Source organism: Camelina sativa, chromosome 8 (assembly GCF_030686135.1).
Source record: "Camelina sativa cultivar CO46 ecotype springtype chromosome 8, ASM3068613v1".
Classification (NCBI taxonomy): Eukaryota; Viridiplantae; Streptophyta; class Magnoliopsida; order Brassicales; family Brassicaceae; genus Camelina; species Camelina sativa.
Genome location: NC_141887.1, coordinates 8,024,139 through 8,048,564, shown reverse-complemented (window position 1 = coordinate 8,048,564; position 24,426 = coordinate 8,024,139). Strand labels below are relative to the sequence as shown.

Below are 24,426 nucleotides of genomic sequence, written 5' to 3'. Positions count from 1 at the left end.
ACCCAACCTGAAATTATATGAACACTTGTTCGGATCTTATATCAGTAAACCCGAAAAACCCGAACCTGACCCCGACCCGAACACCAAATGCCCAAGCCTAATGTGAATTCTGAAACTTATCAAAACTTAATGAAAACATTGATTATAGAATTATCAATTATTTATATTCTTTGATTATATATGCTAGAATTATCGTAAATGTTTCTCCTTAAACACGTAGAGAATCTATATATATCTAAGAAAAAATATCCTGGATAAGAGGACAACTTAATAACTTAAATAACCACTATAAGAAATCTAACCGAAGACGTCACTTTATTAATATCGGTTTATCAAATGACGCTAAAAGTTAGAGATGATTTCTAAATTCATATGAAATTGTAAATTCTAAAAATCAAAATACATGGATTTTGAAATAACATGTTTTATCTTTAGATTTGAATCCTTCTATTTTACACTTTCAAATCCATACAAATCCATTTAAAACATACGGTGGATTTTGAAATTCAAAAACAAAACATTAAATGAATAACATGGGATTTTAACAAGTATTTGTAAATCATAGAACCAATAACATGTTAATAGAGATTTTAGGAAAAAGCTTGTCTCATTCATTAGACATAATAGAGTATATATAGGGGATACAACTTGGTGAACAAGCATTAGGTTTTAACCTAATAGATTTCTAATGGGCCTCTAATGGGCATCCACTAATCATACATAAATGTCCATTGTAAAAGAATATAAGTAAATGCGCGTAAGATGCTGCCTCGTTAAAAACTTTACCAGGAAAACCCAGTGGGAAAAACCATGGTTAAGGGAAAAAGAGTGCAGCGGGCTTTTACTCCCTCTCTTGAAATCTTCGAGATGACCGAACTAGTATGATGAAGTAGCTTCTTGAAAATAGTGGTTGGAAACGCCTTGGTAAATGGTTCGCCAAATTTTCACTTGAACAAATTTGTAGGACATGTATATCACCGTACATCACCATTCTTCTGTAGGATATTGGTCTATGTAATGACTCATCTTGATCATTATTTTCGTGTCTCACGATCTCATCAATGTATGTCAAAGACTTTGAAAATGATAGTCTTTCACCATTGGAATCATAATATTCTTTTTTAGGTGTTTATCTTTCGCGTGTTCTTTTGTTGTCTCGTTAAAAACCTTTAATGGAAAAACCCAATGGGATAAAAACCAAGATAAGGGAAAAAGAGTACAACCACGCTTATGATCATATTTCTCCCCCTGAAAGCATCATCTTCAGGTTATATATTATGATCATATATATCAGCTTTCTGAACTGTTATAAACAGCGCTTTCAGGTACAAACTCATATGATCATCATACATTTACTGGGTCATTGAACTTCAATTCATTTGAACCCCTTTCATATAGAAGATCTATTTGAACTTTAAGCCCAAATCTTCTTTTACATACAATCGTCCAAATAATCATATTGTACATAGGAGTTATTCTAACTCTCCTTGTAAAACTTTCTCTTTCAACTCTTCTTCTTAGTATGGTACTTCAAGACCATTTTCTATGTAAGATACTTTTATCAATATACTTTACACTTGTTCTTGTACCTTTCTCTTAACAAGAACCACTTGTAATTGCAGAAGAGATAAGGGACACACAATTTTTCTTTTAACGAGGTTCAGCAAATATCTACGTCCTCAAACTTTGTTAAAAATACTTCAATCTCAGATTCACACAACCCTAAGATTTTCTCCTAGATTGTTTCTGATCTATTTTCAACCTACTATGAGATCCCAAAGATCAACAACAATGATCTCAACCCATGATTCTCTCACAGAGATAAATTTTCACCATTTTCTCCTCAAAGGTGTCAAAAGTCTACAATTTTTTTTTAGGACGGCTAGGGTTAGAGACTCATGCTGATAACGTGTTAACATAGATTTTAGGGAAAAGCTTGCCTCATTCATTAGACATAATAGAGTATATGTAGGGGATACAACTTGGTGAACAAGCATTAGGTTTTAACCTAATATATTTGTAATGGGCCTCTAATGGGCATCCACTAATCATACATAACATAACACATAATTTTGATAAGTATTTTAAAATCAATGATTGAATAACACATGATTTTTTTTTTGGATTTCCAAATCCATTAAAATCATAGAACCAATAACCCCCTAAAATAAAAAGGATATTAGCGTCATTTGTAAAACCGACGGAAATTATTAAAATTTAAATGACAATAAAAGAATTATGTTTAACGGTAAAAGAAAAAAGGATTAGTGATATTTGTGTTTTCGACAATGTTTTCACGCCTGGCCTGGATCGGCCCGTCCAACCGGTTAACCCGCGACCCGGAGACTTTACCGGTCTGGGTATAGTGCTAATAACCGGTAGTAATAAAACCGGCAAAACCCAAAAAAAACCGGTATTAACCCACGACCCGATTAACTGGTTGACCCGACCGGTTAGCGGTTCAAAAAAATCTACTTGATTTTTGAAAAAATGTATAGAGATTCACAGTTTCATTTACTTTTAGAACCTTTTATTCGTTTAAAGCTTAGACGGTAACACATGACTCAAGACACAACTCTCATCTTCAACTTCTTTGTCATCTCCCGAACTTTGCGTAAGAATAGTTGGTTATTTTTGAAGATGTTTTATTAATATTCTTTATTTTTTAATTTGGATTTAAAATTTTTAATCATTTTATTATTATTATTAAACTTTAGACTTTGTTAAACATGATATTCTTTTTATTATATTTTTAAAAATATTTATTTTATATAAATACAATAAACATATTTTACTCCATTGACCCGTGGTCGAACCCGGTTGACCCGATGATCCGAGAGCTAGTCCGGTTCACAATCTGGATCGGATTTCAAAACATTGGTTTTCGGGAAAAACACACGATGGTGACGCCGATAACGATGACGATGACGACGGGCCTGTTCGTTTGCCTGTCGCTAGCAACAGAAACCAGCGACAGCGACAGAAAGTTGTTCGTTTGCCTGTCGCTGGTTCAGCGACCAGTCGCAGCGACTGTCACCAGCGATCAGCAACTGTCACCAGCGATCAACGATTGTAATTTTCAGTAGCTAAAATTTTCAGCGATCATCAGCGATCAGTCGCTGGATCCAGCGACGGGCAAACGAACAACATAGCGATAAAAAAAATAAAAAAATAAAAATTGATATATTTAAATATGATCAAAATTAAAGTTAATTAAATAAAAATATAATTACATATAGTTATTAAATTTAAACTAAATCTATTTAAATAAAATAAAAAATTAATTTGAATATATTTAAATAAAATTCTAAAAAAATTAGTTATAAACAAATTAAATTTAACAATATTAAAAGGGAAATTCTCAAAAATAGCATCAATTTAAGTTTTTGTTCCAAAATTAGCACACAATCTTAATTATTCTAAATATAGCACAATTTTAATTTTGGGGGAAATTACCTAAATTAGGGATGTTAAAATGGGACTACCCTGCCCATTTAAGCCCTGCCCGTTTTGGACCCGTTTATACCCTGCTCGTTTAGACCCTGTACCCGTTTAGACCCTGCCCATTTATCTGGCCCGTTTAGACCCGTTTAGATGGAATTTTTTTTGATTTTTTACTTAAGATTGCTTTTTTACTAGAGATTGTAATCAGAGAACAACAAAAGAAAACAGAAACGAAAACATTATATATCAAAGAAACGAAATACGAATTCATACTTGTATGATACAACAAAACAGAACAAAACCCACTAGTACCAAACAAACCAATTCAATGACGAAGCCAAAACAAAACAGAACAAGACCACACCAGAAGCAACATATTCAATGCATGATAGAATCTCCTGATCTTTAACATTCTTCTGAAGTACATGTTGTTGTGCCAATGTCGTAGTTGTTCTCTATGTTACCTGTTAAAGTTAAGAGTTTTATGGAAAATAGTTTTATGTAAAAGTTAAAGTTCACTTATTAAGGAAAATAGTATTATGTAAAAGTTAAGAGTTTAGTTACCTTCATAATCTGCAAAACCACGTAACCAATTACGGGTACAGAGCAACGCTTGAACGTTCTTTGGAAGCAAACGGTTTCTGTAAGGAGTTATGACCCGAGATCCAATACTAAAGGCTGATTCAGATGCTACCGTGGTGATGGGAATGCTTAGTATTTCACAAGCCAAAGAGGCTAATTCCCCAAGTCGATGCTGGTTGTCCTTCCAAAAGGACAAAACATCCAATTTTGGAAAAGACTTTCTCTCCAATCTTGGCTCTTCTAAATAGATATCCAGATGTGTCTTTGTCTTGCCTACTCCAACTCCGATGCTTTTTTCAAGCTCAAAAAGATCCTATAGAAAAGCAACACAAGCAACACAAGCAACATAAACAACAAAAGCAACATTCTTACATTGTCATAATCATCATCAAGTGGAGATTCATTGACCCAATCATGCGGATTTGGAGTTACAGAAATACTTGAAGAACAAGTCCTAGACTTAGCCTTATAATCTTCATAGAGCATCTCCAAATTGTCTTTAAGCTTTTTGATTTTCGATGCAGAAGTAGTTGGATCAACTCTTTCATAAGCTACTTCAAGCATTTGCAGTTTCATTCTTGGGTCTAAAACAGCTCCCATTACAAAAATAAGACTATAATCCTCCCAATACTTGGTAAACATAATCTGCATATCCTGAACCAGTTTTGCCACATCTTCATCATCACAAGATGCAAATTTCCTCAGCAATAGTTCAATTCTCCACACTTGTGTAAAATAGACATTAGAAGTAGGATACTTAGAACCTGAAAAGTGTGTCGTGATATCACTAAACGGCTTCAACAACTCACAGATTTTCTCTCCACGATTCCATTCATCATCAGAAGGCAAAGTCTTGTAGTTGCTGTCAAACCACTTCAAGCTGACAAATGCTTCCTTAAACTTCAAAGCTCTTACAAGCATCTCATATGTGGAGTTCCATCTGGTAGGAACATCCTGTGATAACCCTGCTCCACTCTTAATCTTTACTCTCTCAACACATGCAGCAAAAGCGTCTCTCCTCTTTGAAGATGCTTTAACATATATCACACTCTCTCTGATGTTGTGCAGAACATTTTTTGCTAGATCTAAACCTTTCTTCACTATCAGATTAAGAATATGGCACAACATCTAACATGCATAAATTTCCCATCACATAATAAACCACATAAATAAAAAAAATTAAAATTAAAATTAATAAAAAATTACCTAAATAAATAAAAAAAATTAAAATTAAAAGGAAGGGGAAAACACATCAATCGTCTATGCTCAAAACCTTAAAAATTCCAGTTGAATTAGAGAGGCTCGGAGGAGAAGGAGACAGAGCAACGGAGTGTACGTATGGGGAAGAAGCAAGGAGAGAGAGGCAAAGCTTTGATTTTGAGGAATGATGTAACGACTGAAATCGGAGATGATGATGATGCCACCGACGCTTCTTTCTTGCTGTAACGCTTTTCAATCTCAGATTTTAAACTCACGGTAAAATCAATATTTTGGATTCTCGACGTGAAGCTCGATTCTGGATTCGATTCGTAAGTGTTATTGATTTGTCCGGTTGAAACCTATGTTGTGATTAACTTCCTTTTCTCATTTTCAAAAGTGTCAGAATTTTAGTAGATTGGATGATTTGTGATTTGGGTCTCTCAATTTCCAAACTGCTCTTCTTTTCCACATTTTCTATGTTCATTGGATTTAAGGAGTACTAGATTCGTTAAGTTTAGTTTAGTTTTTACTTGAGAAGTGATGGTTCTATAGTGGAGAGGCCACTGATTCCTTCTAAAATGGTCCTATAATATGTTTAGTCTAAGAGCCCTTGGTAGCATATTAACGCATTTAACACGTTGGATAATGTTATAGCAGGGAGAGACATTCTCTGTTGACATACATTGTGCAAGGTGCCCGCCGAGACAGTTCATGGCTTTATACTATGTCTTCTTTGCATCTGGTTTCAGGGTTCATGACCAACGTTAACAAGCTTTTTTTCTTGTGTTTTGTTAAATATCTAAGATTCACATTAAGCTGCACGGTAAGCTAGATTTCAATAAATCCATCCCTTGCATCATGGATCTTCAATTTAGATATTTATATCTATTTTTGTTGAAAGTGTTCTGGTTATCTATGCCTAACGTGTCCGTGGACGTATTGCTTTGCTTTTCTGTCATTGCTGATTAGCTATTTATGCTTGTTTCTTTTTCCCTATCTCGTTTTCAATAGAAACTATATCTTTCCTTTAACGGTTCATCTTCTTGACGTGACTTTGTTTCTCATTACAGTCAACAAAGAGTATTTGCGGTTCAACTATTTGAGTTACACAGACTGATTAAGGTAAAGTCATTCAGAAACTTCTCCTATGTTTCAGTAAATATTTGTTTATTTTATAGCTGAAACAGACGTATTCAACTGTGCTTTAATTCTGTAATAATCAGGTTCAAAAACTTATTGCTGCATCACCGGATATTCAATTGTTAATAATCTCACCCACTGAGATTTTTGAAAGTTTTTATGAAGGATTTCATGAAATTCAGGAAAGGTTATTTCAACTTCAGGAAGATCTCCATCTGTCTCTAGGTGTCCACTGCCCTCATAAACAGAACAAAACAATTTTACATCAAATTTAAATTATAAACTAATCCGTTTTCACCCAAATAAAAGATCTCATTTATTTTATCAGACGAATAAACTCTCCAACTTTGCGTTCACTTGACTAAATTAATTGTTAGTCTAATTTAACATTTTGTGATAGTGTGTTAATTTGAATAAGGTAATGCCAAACTATCTAAAAACTCATGAAAGTTTATGTATTAATTCTCGAAGGAGTCGAATACGTTATGGGTATTTCAGTATCATCATAATAATTATACTAAATCAAATATATTTTACTTAACTATTTACGTAATTGTTTTTCAACTTTCACCATTTTGACTCATTTTTGTTTTTGTTTTTGTTTCATGGCTAATTTTGTTTTGGTCATCTACTACATCATTAGACTCAACCAACGGTCGAAGACCAGATAATATAAACACATTGGGAAATTTTTACTAATAATAGATCGAAGTGCAACTACAAGGTAACCCTTTGTTTACAGCACAACCAAAAAAATTTAGTTACGTATAATAAACTGATCAAGATAAGATCATTCGTTGGAGATTACCCAACCAGGGGGAGATGGAAACAGCTCAATATACTCTGGTATATCTCTTAAAGATCTTACGCCTTGCTCATTGAATTCGAACACGAGAATGCTTTCGTATTCATACGAGTTAGATCCTCCCCACAAGTCCATGAAGATTATAGAGTTAGCTCTAAATCCCGGAATCTCATTAGCCAAGCATGAGAAGGTGCAATAGTGCTCTAAGAACAAGACGCGACCATCCATATCTTTGATAAGCCCCATCAGTTCTACATAAGGAGGAAGAACAGAGAAAGAGCAGCAAGTGGGGATCGAGAAGAGAACACGTGCGAGTGAACGAAGACTTTTTCTATATAAAAATTGTAAAAACGGAGTTGGATGTTATGTTGTTTGTTGTGGAAACAGAGTCGTATGTGACTTTGAGGAGGCGGTTATGATCTAGCTGCGTTTAGAGCCCTTTCCGTTACCAATTATAAACAGTTCATTTAGATAATAAAGGAAGAGTTTTTTTCAAATCAATTGGTGTGTCGTGATCTCGGGGTGAAACTAGTCTTTTTTAGGTCTCTTATGTGCACTTATGCAATGAATATATGCAAACCAGCAAACAGAGACATAAGCAATGATATGATCAGGTGGAAGAGGTTTCAATTCTCTTATGCAGTTGTAGTATAAGAGATGTCAATCCATAAAGTGTGTGATGTGCATGCAATCAGAGTATGAACAGTAATCCAAGTTAAGCCAAGTATGAAAGTGGTTTTGGTGAAACAGTTTGATGAAATAAATGTAAATGCAGAAAGTAAAATGCTTGAAACAGAAATTAAATGCAAGTAAACAAAGTAAGCAATGCTGAAATTAAACCAACATAATTAAAAGCAGTAGATAAAACAGTAAAAGTGCAGAACTGAATATAAAGGAACAACCCGAATGTGCTCGATCAAGTACTCGACCGTGTGACTGGTCGAGTGACTAGGTCGAGTGGGTTTTAACGAAGAACAGATGCAATCTTGACAAACTTAAACTGAAACAAATGCAATGAAACAGGATAATATTCGATAAGTAAACAAGCAAATGACAAAGAAGGCTTCTAGAGATGGATTCATGGGCTAGTGTTCAGGCTGTGGCTATCTAAACTGGTCAACAAACCTCAATCAAACATGAGCTATCTCTAGACAATGATCTTAATGACTCACTAATCCACTCTCATGACAGAAGTGATCAAGTTACAGTAACATCCTAACCCAATTCTCATTGGTGAAACCATACTGAACATGCATTAAGAACCAGACCATTACTTGTCAAAACCACCTTGTGCAACCAATCTCTTGGGACAAGCATGATAATCTCCAGTGATGGCTTTATCTAATAACTTAGACATTGGTGTGATGCTAGGAAGCTTAAGATCTGCTCTTACCCTCTCATATATAAGAACAGCTTAGAGCACACCCAACCTAGAAGAGATATTTAAACAAGCAAGCTTGACCATTCCAGACTACCATAGCCCTAAACCAGCCTAATCCATCTCCAGAATCCTAACTCACTACTCAGATGAACAAAACATGATGATGATGAACATAAACCCACAAAATGATGAAACTAGCATGATAAGCAAGATGAGATGATGAACAACAACTTAATATAAAGAAGCAAGCTCAGATTCTCAATACACTGAAAGTTATGGAACTTACAAAGTATAGAAATCTGAGAAAAACTGTAAATAAAAGGTGCAAAGCAGTAAATAAATCCTAAAACCCCTTAAGGGGTAAGAACTAGGTTTTTTGGTGGCTACAAAGACTTTTTTGGCTAAAGAGTGTTTTTTTTTGCGGCCATGGGGTACAAAGAGTATATATAGTGGGGGAAAGAAGCCCTGATTTGGCTACCAGAAAAAATACCAAGGCGGCTCGATGTACTCGACCAAATGTGGTCGAGTGGCCGTGGTCGAGTGGTCATCCTTCTGCTTCCCACCGGTCGAGTCTTGAGTTCCACACGGTCGAGTGCTTCAGAGTCAGACGGTCGAGTGCTTCAGAGTCAGACGGTCGAGTGCATGGTTGAATAGGTGGTCGAGTGCTCCATGCTTTGTTGGTTTTCTCCTTGATCCATCTCCTATCCGCTCCATTGATTGCACTCTTCTCATCCCAGATGCTATTTCCATGCTTCTTGAGTCCAATTCACCTGTTTAAACAAGAAACAATGCAAATCCTACTCTAATGCATAAACAGTCTTTAAACTATATGAAAGTGACAAAATAGGCTAATAAAACATGTAAAAGATGTAAATAAACAGTGCTGAGGCTCCTTTTTTCTTACTTGTTTCCCAAGTCATAAAGCTTTTTACTAGACTCTTCTTTTCTTTGACGAGAACCTTATTTGAAACTTTTACTACACCCTATTCTTTCACTTAGAGCTTGAATTTACTTTATAACACTTCCCTCCTAAGGACTTTACCCTTTTCTTTCTCTTTTCACTCTTTTCTTTTCTTTTTGAACACACCAAGTCCCAAACCCAGAATTTAAACCACCTAGTCCTATCTAGTTTGAAAAATGCAAACTAGAACTACACAAGGCTTTATTCTTGTCAGTTCAAACCTAACACTTTCTACCAAGCTCAATCCCAAGATAGGCCTCACACACACAAGAATAAACATGGCTTGAAAGAAAGGTTGGTTATGGGTGGGGAAAACTGATTCAATGATGAAATCAGCTACTTGGATCAACAAGAGTGGTAAAAATGGGAAAGATGATCCAAATATATACAAAGTATCCATGAGTTTAAATCATTGCACAAACTGATATTTAAAAATCAATATTAGGTTCTTGTAAATAGGAAATGACTTCAAATCACAACATGCTTCAGTTTAGACAGAATGCAATATAGGAATTCTAGACTTGGTTCAATCTTATGTTTCTAGCCACTCAACTAGCATCAAAGTACTATTAACTTGGGCATTGATCCTAGTTTAGTGAATTCAAACAGTGTTAACAAGGCTAAACTCATCATTGATCCCCAATGCAAATATGAAACAATCCTATATGAAACATGCTAACAAGATCCTAATATGCAATGCAAACTACATTTTGTTTTTTTTCTATGCCTTAGATGCAATGAAAATATTAATGAGGAATTAAAAATAAGAAAACAACAAACTATGTTAAATGCTGTCTTAAACTCTCCCCCAAACTTAAATTACTCAGTACCTTGTGTAATAAAAATTTGAAAGAGAATTTAAGAACTGAAATAGAGAAAACATTCAACTAAGTGGTATAAACAGTGGATAAGGTGAAATTGGTACCTCAAGGGTTATTGAAGAAGCTATCCACATCTTCAGCCATGCTGTCATATGTGTAGCTTGAGCTTTGGGCTTGATTCTGACTTGTTGAAGGAGATGGTGGATACTCGACTATGGCGCCGGACATGCACTCGATCGAGTGCTCAGTCGAGTGACTCGGTCGAGTGACTGGTCGAGTTGGGAAGTGCTGTCCTTGCTGCCCAAAATATTGCTGCATGAGTGCATGGTCCATGAAGTACTGTGGTGGGAAAGGAGGGTAAGCTTGGCTATAGGGGTAAGGTGGATAACCCTTAGGAGCTGGGAAGCCGTATTGAGGCATGGAGAAGTCCCTGGCCGTGTGCATTGGAGGCACTCGGTCGAGTGTCGGTTCGAGTGCACTGGTCGAGTGCCTCGAAATGGGCTGTTCTGCGCGGATTGTACCTCTTCTCCTTAGTGATGGCTCAAATGACGATGCTCTGGAAGGCTCCAAAGTGTTTCCAGCTCTAGATAGTACCCTGGTTGAGCTGCTCCTTCTCAATTGCTCAGCTGGTGCTGGGGATGTGTTTCCACTCTTCAATTCAGCAATTTCCTTTTTCATACCCTTGAAGGACTTGGACATCTTAGCCAACTTCTTCTTCAGCTTCTCAGTTGTCTTACCATGCCACTTGTTCCACTTTTGGAGTAGTGTCACCCTCTTGGCTATCTCTCTTACTCCTCTACTATCTCTTGGTTGAGGCTCATAGTATTCAAAGTAGAACTGTTCTTCCCCATCAGCCATATCAACATCACCAGTTTGTTCTTTAACATAAGGGGCTGATCCATCAAACAGTAGCTCAGCTGCTGGCCAAAAGTCAATGTTGAGCCCTTGACTTATTGATGTAGCTCCTTGGTTTGGCAGCACAAATTGAGCCTTGCCTACTGTTTGGTGGTCAAAATTGAACAGGTACTTCCCATGATGCTTCTCCTTGGAAAGAATGAGAGTGGAGGTGAGATATGGGATGTCAATCCATCTTGACTTGGTCTTTTCACCTCTAAGTGGGACATTTGCAGCTTTAAGTATTGGAGTAATGATGCCTCCAATGGTTAGGACTCTAGTTGAGCCCCTCTTGTGTAGCTTGCTGACCGAACTTCTGTAGTAGGTTATTTGGTCAATGAGGACCATGGCAAAGTCAGTTGGGACCCTACTCCCATAGATTGTGACTCCTCAGCTTGTGATGGTTCCTCACCTGGCCTCTTTTCTCTTGAAATGTTCCTCCTATGCTCAAAAAAATCGAACACCAATTCGACTTCCTCCTCACTCATTACCCAGTCTTCTTCCTCAGGTTGATTCTGCCGCATTCTCCTACTCGAAGAGCCACTCGACCTACCACTCGACCGTGTGCATGGTCGAGTCCCAGGACGCGTGTCTTCCCCAGCTTCTCTTGGATTATAAGGCACCTTTTGGAGCTCAGGAAAGCTGGCAGCTACAAGCTTAGTGGCTGCTCGGCGAACAACAGCTCTCTCTTGTGAAGTCATTTCAAAAGAAACTTGGAAGAACAAACTCAAAACTCAAAAACAATAGGTTAGTGAACCAACAAGATAGAAAGAAATGAAGTTTTAGCTTTTAAAAGAGACTTCTAACAAGAATTTGAAATGTTTATGCAAATGAGAGAGTGTGGAGAGCTTCTAACAAGAGGTGGAGGGGACAAAGAGACGAGGGTGGAGCGTGTATACCATTCAAATTCAAAATTGGAATCTTTGACTCACTTTGGCACATGCTCGACCCTACCACTCGATCCCACGTGGTCGAGTGCTTCACCAAATTTGAATTTCAAAATTGTTTCTCCCTCCATTCGATCGAGTGGGCAAAGAGAACGAATCCAGTGGGCCTGGCCTCGATTGGGCACTCGATCGTGTGCTCCTTAGTGGGCTGGTCGAGTGGCCTTGAAATTCCTTCCCCATGAGTCCAAACTCACTTAAGTCCATGTACAAGCCTCATATAAAAGCCTATTCAAAACAAACATAAAAGAAAAACATCAAAAACACAAGGGAATTAAACTTATATACAAAGATACCTTAGGGACTTCCTCCCTAGTGAGCTTGTTTAAAGTCATTCAGCTTGACTTTTGGTTCCTTCTTAAACTGGGTTTGGAGACCAGAGAGGTGATGAGGTCCCCCTGGTTCAAATTGGTCACCATGGTCCTTGTTGTTGGTCGAAACAGTCACTACACTTGAAGCTTGTTTACTCTTGATCTTGAGTCTTGGTCTTGCCTTCTTCAAAGTCTTTTTGTTGAGCCTTACTTGGAGATCTTTCACCAAGTTAGTCAATTCTTGAACAAAAACCTTGAGCTTTTCAACTGATTCCTCATGAGAAGAGAGCTGAGCTTTTGCAGTTTTTACTTCTCTTGAGACCTCATAGTCACTCCTGTCCTTAACAGCAAAAGGTTGACCCTTGATGGAGGGCAAGTTGGTTGGGTTATTGATATCAAATTTCATGGTTAAACCCTCAGCTATGTTCAAGGTTACCAGTCCTTCTTTAACATCAATGACAGCTCCAGCAGTGGCTAGGAATGGTCTCCCTAGGATGATAGGATCTTGTAGCTCCTTATCCATCTCTATAACCACAAAATTAGTAGGAATTCTGGCCTTTCCTATCTTGACTAGTAAGCTTTCCAATTTCCCAACCACCTCCTTATCTGATCCATCAGCTAGACTTATGTGGAGGTTACTAGACTTGAATTCAGTATGCCCAAGTTTTTGTGCTACAGAATAAGGCATTACACTAATAGATGCTCCCAGATCACACAAGCACTTCTTGAAGTGTAGATAGCTAAAGGAGCAAGGCAAATTGAATGGACATGGATCTTCAAGTTTGGTTGGGATGATAATTCCCTCAATCTCCTCAAGATCCTTCTTGTCCTGATTCTGAGCTTTCTTCTTGGACATCTCAAGTAGCATATTTTGGTAGAGAGGATATGGAGTATACTGTTCCAAAGCAGGTCCTCTCTCTTCTTCTTTGAATGCAATGACAACCTCTTCTTTCAAAGCCATCACTTCCTTCCTTTCAATTATCTCCCTGAGTTCCTTCAGCCTTTGTGCTTTGAAATGTCCTGGGAATGGCAGAGGTGGTTTATAAGCTGGAGGAATGGACTTGGTAGGTTTAACAGACTCGGTGGGGTCTACCCGACCATTGGCTCGATCAGGCAGTCGATCGAGTGCACGATCGTGTGCTAAATCGAGTGCACCGTCGAGTGCCTTCTCTTCTTGGTATCCTGCTTCATTCTGAGCTGAAACTTGTTGAATACCCTCCCCATCTTGAACCTCATTGTCCCCAGTGATATCATCCTCTGTAACATAGATAGCCTTGGCAGTGAACTCCCTTGAGTTTTGAATTGCTTTTCCAGGTAGTTGATTAGGCTTTGGAGCTGAAATAGAAGCCATAGTGCTCTCCATGAATTTAACTTTTGAGTTAAGGCTTTCAAACTTGATGTTCAGGTCATTATAAGTGGAATCTATTCTCTGGTTGATCTCAGCAAACTTCTTGGAGGTCTCCATTTGACCAGTGGCTTGGTTAAGCAATAGCTGCTGCATCAAAGTTCTTAAGTCTGGTTCCTGGGCTTGGGTGGTCTGAAACCCTGGTGGGGGACACATTTGACCCTGGTAACCTTGGTTCTGTTGTTTAGGCACATAATTGTGCTGTTGCTGTGCTTGTTGTGGTGGATAGACTTGGTCCTGTGGATTTGCCACATTTGTACTCCTATAAGACAGATTGTTGTTCTTGAACTGGTTGTAGGGCTTGAAACCTCCTTGGTTCTGGATGTAACATAGCTCAGCTACCTCATTCTCCCCATCTTGATTTGTTGTGTCCTCCTCAGCAAGAAAGTGAATGTTCTTCTGTTGACTGAGCAGAATCTTATCTAACTTCTCATTCACAATCTTCAGATCCTTCTTGTATTTCTCATCTGGGGCTGAATCCACAAATATGACAGTTCTATCATAGTCTTCATTATAGTTTCCATCTGACTGGGCCAAGTTTTCTACCAGTTCCCATCCTTCATCCACATCTTTGTTGAGAAAGTTCCCATTGGATGCAGTGTCCAGCAACATTCTGATCTTTGGTAGAACTCCTCTGTATAGGGTGCTAACTAGGGACTCATTGCTGAACCCATGGTGTGGACACTGAGTTTGATAACCCTTAAACCTTTCCCAAGCTTCACAGAAAGTTTCATTGTTCTTCTGTGCAAAACCAGAAATCTCATTCTTCAACCTTGCTGTCCTTGCATTGGAGAAGAACTTGGCTAAGAAGGCTTTCTTGCATCCATCCCATGTGGTGATGGCTTTTGTTGGTAAGGTCTTCTCCAACAAGTGAGCCTTGTCTCCAAGTGAAAAAGGAAACAATCTGAGCTTGAAACTGTCTTCACTTACACCATTGATCTTGGTTAGGCTACAGAGCCTGTCAAATTCATCAAGGTGGTATAAAGGATCTTCCATTGGTAGACCATGGAACTTGTTTGACTGAATCATTGTGATGAACCCACTTTTGATTTCAAAATTATTGTTTGCAACTGCAGGAGGAACTGTTCCTGCTCTTTGTGTATGAGTATTTGGAGCATCTCCTGCTCCAATTTGTCTTGGTCTTTGAATAGGTGGATCCATTAGGAGCTGTTGCTCTTGTTCTTGAAGGATCCTGGTTTTCTGCTGTCTCAAGTCCCTTGGTAGGCGATTGATGTGATGTATATACTTCTGTAAGTTCTGATTCCCCTTTGATCTTGTCTGCATCAACTAACTCGACCAACTGCTCGGACTGACACTCGATCGTGTGCTGGCTCGAGTTGCTTGGTCGATTTGCGAACTGACTGACTTGTACTTGATCACTGAGTCGAAGGACACTCGATCGAGTGTATGCTCGAGTGGTGTACCTGAAACTCAAAACAACCAACCAAAACTGTGATAGTGGTGAACAATTAGTAACAAAACTTAATCTTGGATCTATGTAAACCCTAAATGAAACAAATCACACTAATGGCAACGACGCCAATTAAAACTAGTCTTTTTTAGGTTTCTTATGTGCACTTATGCAATGAATGTATACAAACCAGCAAACAGAGACATAAGCAATGATATGATCAGGTGGAAGAGGTTTCAATTCTCTTATGCAGTTGTAGTATAAGAGATGTCAATCTATAAAGTGTGCGATGTGCATGCAATCAGAGTATGAACAGTAATCCAAGTTAAGCCAAGTATGAAAGTGGTTTTGGTGAAACAGTTTGATGAAATAAATGTAAATGCAGAAAGTAAAATGCTTGAAACAGAAATTAAATGCAAGTAAACAAAGTAAGCAATGCTGAAATTAAACCAACAGAATTTAAAGCAGTAGATAAAACAGTGAATGTGCAGAATTGAAAATAAAGGAACAACCCGAATGTGCTCGATCAAGCACTCGACCGTGTGACTGGTCGAGTGACTAGGTCGAGTGGGTTTTAACGAAGAACAGATGAAATCTTGACAAACTTAAACTGAAACAAATGCAATGAAACAGGATAATATGCGATAAGTAAACAATCAAATGACAAAGAAGGCTTCTAAAGATGGATTCATGGGCTAGTGTTCAGGCTGTGGCTATCTAAACTGGTCAACAAACCTCAATCAAACATGAGCTATCTCTAGACAATGATCTTAATGACTCACTAATCCACTCTCATGACAGAAGTGATCAAGTTACAGTAACATCCTAACCCAATTCTCATTGGTGAAACCATACTGAACAGACATTAAGAACCAGACCGTTACTTGTCAAAAACCACCTTGTGCAACCAATCTCTTGGGACAAGCATGATAATGTCCAGTGATGGCTTTATCTAACAATCTAGACATTGGTGTGATGCTAGGAAGCTTAAGATCTGCTCTTACCCTCTCATATATAAGAACAGCTTAGAGCACACCCAACCTAGAAGAGATATTTAAACAAGCAAGCTTGACCATTCCAGACTACCATAGCCCTAAACCAGCCTAATCCATCTCCAGAATCCTAACTCACTACTCAGATGAACAAAACATGATGATGATGAACATAAACCCACAAAATGATGAAACTAGCATGATAAGCAAGATGAGATGATGAACAACAACTTAATATAAAGAAGCAAGCTCAGATTCTCAATACACTGAAAGTTATGGAACTTACAAAGTATAGAAATCTGAGAAAAACTGTAAATAAAAGGTTCAAAGCAGTAAATAAATCCTAAAACCCCTTAAGGGGTAAGAACTAGGTTTTTTGGTGGCTACAAAGACTTTTTTGGCTAAAGAGTGTTTTTTTTTGCGGCCATGGGGTACAAAGAGTATATATAGTGGGGGAAAGAAGCCCTGATTTGGCTACCAGACAAAATACCAAGGCGGCTCGATGTACTCGACCAAATGTGGTCGAGTGGACGTGGTCGAGTGGTCATCCTTCTGCTTCCCACCGGTCGAGTCTTGAGTTCCACACGGTCGAGTGCTTCAGAGTCAGACGGTCGAGTGCTTCAGAGTCAGACGGTCGAGTGAATGGTTGAATAGGTGGTCGAGTGCTCCATGCTTTGTTGGTTTTCTCCTTGATCCATCTCCTATCCGCTCCATTGATTGCACTCTTCTCATCCCAGATGCTATTTCCATGCTTCTTGAGTCCAATTCACCTGTTTAAACAAGAAACAATGCAAATGCAATGCAAATCCTACTCTAATGCACAAACAGTCCTTAAACTATATGAAAGTGACAAAATAGGCTAATAAAACATGTAAAAGATTTAAATAAACAGTGGTTAAAAAAGGTGAAATATATACATATCAGGTTGAATCTAACGCAACGGCAAAAAGTTAGGGTTCGCAAAATTGGGGATTTTATCAGCTTATCGAAGAAGACAATCGCAACAATGGTGATGGAGATCAGATTATCTCTGGTGCGCGAGTTAGCAGAAAAGGAACTACACGAAGAATCTTTGGCTGATGTTTACGATCAGTTAGGCAAAATGCGTAAACAAGAAACCAAGTTGGAGACCAAGATTGAATCATTGGGATCACAAATGGGTGCAAAGATCGAGTCTTTAAGCAATGAGATGCGATCGCGTGATAAGAAATTGAAAGATTTGGCTAGGAAATTGGATTTGGTGCTCAGTTCGTAGCCAGGAATTGAAACAACTCGTGAAGTTGGTGGTTCGAGCCATTCGATGTCGTTATAAACCCAAGATCATCGCAATCAGGTACGTTTCTCCAATTCGGAACCTTGCTATAGCAACATTAGGCCTGGGCTTAGGGAAAACTTGATTAAGAACGTGGAAATGCCAATCTTTGATGGAGCTGGAGTCTATGGTTGGATTGCCCGTGTGGAGCGATTCTTTCGCATTGGGGGTTACAACGATGAGGAAAAGCTAGCATTGGTATCATTCAACTTGAGTGGAGAAGCCTTAAGTGGGTATAACTGGGTGGTGAATACAAGACAGTTTGGAAGCTGGGTACAGTTTAAATCGAGTCTGATGTTGAGGTTTGGAAATTTGAAGATCAGAGGACCAAGTCAGAGCTTGTTCTGTATCAAACAAATTGGATCAGTAGCTGACTACATACAGAGATTTGAAGATTTATCATCACAAGTTAATGGTCTTGACGGACAGAAGTTAGAAGGAATATTTTTGAATGGGCTAACACAAGAAATTAAGGAGCTAGTTCATATGCAAAAGCCATGCAATTTAGATGAGATGGTAGCAGAAGCTAGAGCTATGGAGTCAAGCATCATGAGGAGAGTAATTAAGAAGGAACTAATGATAGCCAACAAGGAAAATCTTGGTGCTGACAACAAAGGGAATGCTCTCCATAACACTAATACTTGGAAGATGAAGACTGTGGTCACAGATCTGATAGTGAACAATGATAAACAAGTCGCTAGAGTAGAGCAAAGACCAAGAAGACACAATACAAATGCAGAATTGGACGAGAAGAGAAGAAAAGGGATCTGTTTTAAATGTGATGCTCCATGGTCTAGAGATCACAAGTGTCCCAACAAGGATTTACGAGTGTTAACAGTGTTTAACGGTTATGAAGTGGAAGTGCTGGATGAGAGTTATGAAGATGAATATACAGAACCAATTGGAGAGTGCATGGCACTTTCGTTTTCTTCATTTAGAGGAATTTCGGGACCAGCTACAACCAAATTAAGAGGATCAGTGGGAAAGGATACGGGGGTGATTATGCTAGATAGTGGAGCAACCCACAATTTTATCTCCCCTGCTGTGGTGAAGAAATTAAAGTTGAAATGCAGAGATGATCCAAACCTAAATGTTAAACTGGGAAATGGTATATTGGTAAATAAATTAGGAGTATGTGAGAAAGTTACTTTCTCTCCTTAGAACCTAGAGTTTACGACTGACTTCATCGCTCTAGAACTTGGGCAGATTGATGTAATATTGGGAGTGTATTGGTTGAGAACCCTTGGTGATTGTAGGGTGAATTGGGAAAAGAATGAGATGTCATTAATTCACCATGGCAAGACTGTTTCTTTAAAGGAAGAATCTGATTTGATGATCAAGAAGATGTCTTTGAAGTCATTGTCAGGTGGTTATGAGATTAAATCAAAAAGAGTGGCAATGGAGCTGTATAACCAACAAGCAAATTCGACAGTGGTTGAGTTGATTGATGATAGCTTCGAAGCAGTGTTGAAGGAGTTTGATGGTGTGTTTGAGGTTCCCACATCTCTACCACCAATAAGAGGACGCAAACACTCTATCTCTCTAGTAAATGGGACCACGACTGTGAGTGTACGTCCTTATCGTTACCCACACGCACAAAAAGAAGTGATGGAGCGAATGGTAAAGGAAATGCTTGATTTCAGTATCATTAGGCCAAGCCACAGTCCATTCTCCAGCCCAATCTTGCTAGTCCGAAAGAAGGATAATAGTTGGCGTTTCTGGGTGGACTATAGAGCACTAAACCAAGATACAGTCCCTGACAAGTTTCTAATACCTATGATAGACCAACTCTTAGATGAGCTTAACGGATCAGTTCTATTCTCGAAGTTGGATTTAAGAGCTGGATATCATCAAATAAGAATGAGGGAGGAGGATGTACCAAAAACAGCATTTAGAACTCACGATGGGCATTATGAGTTTCTTGTGATGCCATTTGGTCTTACAAACGTACCAACAACTTTCCAGGCGTTAATAAATGAAATTTTCAGACCATACCTCAGGAATTCATTCTAGTGTTTTTTGATGACATCTTGGTATACAGTTCTACAATACAACAACGTGTGGAGCATCTGAAGATTGTCATGAAAATATTGGAGGATAATCAGTTGTTTGCAAACAAGAAGAAATGTATGTTTGGTCAAAAGCAAGTAGACTATCTTGGGCATAACATCTCTCAAAAAGGGGTTTCGACAGATGCAGAAAAGACAAGAGCCATGGTGGAATGGGTTACTCCTAAGTCAGTGAAAGAACTGAGGGGATTTCTGGGTTTAACAGGCTATTATCGAAGATTCATCAAAGGTTATGGTGTATTGTCGAGACCTTTAACAGAGCTGTTTAAGAAGGACAGTTTTGGGTGGTCAACAGAAGCTGAAATGGCTTTTGACAATCTTAAAAAGGCAATGTCAACTGCTCCAGTTTTGGCTCTACCAGATTTTGAAGAGGTTTTCACGGTGGAAGCTGATGCTTCGGGTTTTGGCTTAGGTGCCGTTTTGATGCAGAAGAAAAGGCCAATCGCTTATTTTAGTCATGGATTGAATGCTAAAGAAAGACTCAAACTGGTCTATGAAAGAGAGTTGATGGTCATAGTGTTGTCGATCCAAAAATGGAAGCACTACTTATTTAGGAGGCATTTTGTAGTCCATACAGATCAGAAAAGTCTGAAATTCCTATTGGATCAACGAGAGGTGACTATGGATTACCAAAAATGGTTAATCAAGGTGTTGAATTATGATTTTGACATTGTTTACAAACCAGGAGTGGACAATACAGCAGCGGATGGGTTGTCAAGAATGACACAGCCAGAAGGAGTATTGCTTTCTCATTTGTTGATGGCTTTAACAGTACCTTCGGTGTTGCAGCTTCAAGACATATGTGATGAAGTCGACCACGATGTGGAATTACAGAGAGAAGTACAACACTGTTTAGCCAAGCGATCTACTCACTCGAAGTTTTCAGTGAGGAATGAGAGATTATGGTACAAGAATCGATTGGTAATACCAAAAAATTCCAAGTTCATACCACTGATTTTAAGTGAGTATCATAATGGTTTGCTAGGAGGACACTCGGGTGTGTTAAAAAGTCAAGAGGATTCAACAATCCTTTCATTGGGAGGGCTTACAGGGTGATGTTCAGAAGTATGTGTCAGAGTGTGATACTTGTCAGAGACATAAATACTCAACATTAGCACCAGCTGGTCTACTTCAACCCTTTCCCTTGCCACATCAAGTATGGGAGGATATCTCAATGGATTTTGTGGAGGGTTTTCCTAAATCTCAAGGAAAGAATGTGATTTTGGTGGTAGTTGAGAGGTTGAGCAAGTATGGTCATTTTTTTAGTCTGAAACATCCCTACTCAGCATCTGATGTGGCAAGTTTATTCATCAATGAAGTGGTAAATTACATGGATACCCAGCTTCAATCGTTTCAGAGAGGGGGAATACTTTCTTGAGTGCCTTTTGGAAAGACTGTTTTAAGTTGTCAGGAACTAAACTGAAGTACAGTACAGCTTTTCACCCTCAAACTGATGGGCAAACGGAGGTTTTGAATAGGTGCCTAGAGACCTATCTCAGATGTTTTGCATCGTCTCATCCTAAGACATGGCACCAATACTTATCTTGGGCAGAACTTTGGTATAATTCCACATTTCACACGTCGTTAAAAACCACACCTTTTAAGGTCCTATATGGTCGTGATCCTTCTGCTATAGTACGCTTTGAAGGGCAAGCTACTAAGGTCCCAGAGTTGGAGACAATGATGCAAGAACGTGGTTTAATTCTTTTTCAGATAAAGGGCACCTGATACATGCTCAGCAACTGATGAAAAACAAAGCAGATAAGCATCGAAGAGATATTGAGTATACAATTGCTGATTGGGTTTTTATGAAGTTAAGACCCTATAGGCAATAATCTGTGGCCAAACGAGCTTGTCAGAAATTGGCAGCTAAGTATTATGGTCCGTTTGAAGTAATAGAGAGGGTTGGTAGAGCAACTTATCGGTTACAATTACCACAAGGCTCGAAAATCCACCCAATGTTTCATGTATCGCATATCAAACGTGTGTTGGGCGATCATCAACAGGTTATTCCCTTACCTGAGCTATTCAACGAGTGTGATGAATTGGTCATTGAACCAGAATCGGTATTGGACACTCGTTACAATGCTAATGGAGTGTTGGAAGCGTTAATACATTGGAAAGGTCTACCTGACCATGATAACACTTGGGAAATTATTAAGGAACTACAACAGCAATACCCGGCATTAGCGCTTGAGGACAAGCTGCATTTCGAAAGGGGGGTATTGATAAGCCCCATCAAGTCTACATAAGTAGGAAGAACAGAGAAGGAGCAGCACGTGGGGATCGAGAAGAGAACACATGCGAGTGAATGAAGACTTTTTCTATATAAACATTTACAAAAAAGAGTTGGATGTTATGTTGTTTGTTGTGGAAACAGAGTCGTATGTGACTTTGAGGAGGCGATTATGATCTAGCTCCGTCTAGAGGCCGTTCCGTTATCAATTTTAAACAGTTCATTCAGATAATAAAGGAAGAGTTCTTTTCTTATCAATCTTCCACTTACTACCAATCGTTTCTCTCCTCGTTTAACACTGATATTTTGAACCATATCTTTTTCTCACGGATGTTTGGTATGTGAAAATCATATTTGCTCTTTGTGCACATCTCTACGAGTATGAGTTTAATTTGTCCCCTGACATTACAAGCTGTTTGGAGACATATACTGAATATGAACATAAAACCATATACGCAAAGTGTTAAATGGTGACATTAGAGCGTGCAGATTGAAAATGTTAGTGTCCTTACCCAACGTTTCCTTGTCTTATCACAAGGTCTGGACCGCTAAAATGTATTCACTTCTAGAGTTGGCTCTACCACTATTGTTCTTCCATGGCGATATATAGCGTAAAACTTACCTTTAAACGGAACTATCCCTTCAAAAAATGATTCGGGTGTTATCTCAAGCTCGGTCCAACGCTTATCGACTGACCTATACATGGCGAGACCATTGAATGAGAGTTTCCCTAGAATCATAAATTTGTTTTTCTCTCTGCTTAACCCCATAAAGCCTATACGTTCTTCACATTTTGAAATGCATTCGAATAGTTCAAACCATTCGCTGTAACACGCCACATGTTCTTGCGCTAGCTCAACGATTTGACAATTAAGCAAATCAAGTGAAAGACTTGGATACAAGCATTTATACGCAGAGGAGTTTCTTCTTAAGAACAAACTATGTACAACTACTTCTCCATTCTCTTTTTCTTGTAGCTTAAACAACCTGGCAGGATCAAATTATCTCATCTATGTATCATCAAGATCCAAGAATAAAATTCAAAAAGTCTATTTATATTTTCTTACCAATATCGAGGACAGTCAAGATAAGGAGACTTAAGAAGGTAAAAACGGCTGCTCAAGATATGACAATCATCACGCCAGAATCAAGGGGAAGAGGACATCTAAGTGATGTCATGTGTCTGAATTTGAGGAGACTAGAGGATCGCCAAAAGGGACAAACTGATCGAAAGCGGATCAGGTCAAAGGGATTGTCGATTTTCACGGAGATCAAGTGGAGAATCTCCTGTGGCAACTCCGACCATTTTCCCATTTTATTCTTTCTTCTATGAATGATTATAGACGTGGTCCGCTGAGATATAATACGATGCGTTCACTTTCTTTATTGGGGGCACTTATATGATATTTGATTATTGATCCACGTGGTCCATTTTATTAGTTACCGAAATCTGTGTGCTCTTGCAGATTTTTCACGACAGCGTCACAGGATAAACATAGAAATATTGTGTTCCTGTTATATTAAAAATAAACGTACTTGCATTCCAAAAGCTTATGTCTCTGTCTTATTACAAAAACTTGCATTTGAGGGATTTCTCTATATTAAGTTAAATTGAATGCACAGATTAATATTTTCAGTAATTTAAAATACAATATCTATTCATCATAGGCTTGAACAATCCAAGATACATCGTAGAATCAGTAGGGGATATGAATAAAAATATTAAACGTAAAATAGAAGAAAATCAAGTAAGAGAAATATATATAACCAGACTTGCTGAATATACATAGAAAAAAATAACAGATGTGTATATATATGGGTTTGGAGATATATAGATATGATTTTTGTAAAACAACTCATTTTATGGGATATATGCTGAGGTGATGGAAACATTGACAATGCAGATCCCTGCTCGTTGCTAAGGACAGTTAAAGTACAAGATGCTTATCAATACTGTGTGATCACATGAAGCATTACTAAAATAGAAGAACACCAACATGTCAATTGTAGGTTCATCTTTTATTTGTAACGCTTTGAATGCTACCTTCCTGAATGGATTCAAGACTTGTTTATCGACTCTATGAATAATCACATGATTTTTTTTTTTTTTTTTTTTTGTCCTCGCTCAAAACACCACCTTTGGCAGAGACACCTCTTTCGTGATTCTACCATCATTCACAGTAGCACAAATACCTGGCCATTCTGACTGAGTAAACTCATGACCTTTCGTTACCAGCTTCTCCATATAATCTACCCTCTCATCTAGAGAATCGTCATCCCACTTAAAATCTATGTTTTCCACTCCCTCATTACCACTAGCGTGTAAGCAACCTCCAATTGTAAAAATAATAATTTTCAGAAAAGTGTCCAAACAGTTACTGTAAATTAGTGATGGATATACAATTGGTGTACATCGTAACAGTAAACAAAGTGATACACCAAAGTTCTAACAAAGTGGTACACCAAAGTTCCCAAAAATAATTGGGAGGTAGTATTCGTTCATTGGATTCCACCTGCA

At 38.2% G+C, this 24,426-nt stretch overlaps 1 non-coding gene and 1 pseudogene across 1 annotated transcript; one reads left to right on the top strand and one right to left on the bottom strand.

Annotated features, from left to right (window-relative positions):
* Positions 1 to 7,156: 7,156 nt before the first annotated feature.
* LOC104709335 (putative F-box/kelch-repeat protein At5g24040) lies at positions 7,157 to 23,222 on the bottom strand (annotated as a pseudogene).
* Positions 14,556 to 14,662, top strand: LOC147939795 (small nucleolar RNA R71). The gene has a single exon (XR_015564805.1). It is a non-coding gene; the product is annotated as a small nucleolar RNA R71 (small nucleolar RNA).
* Positions 23,223 to 24,426: the final 1,204 nt, after the last annotated feature.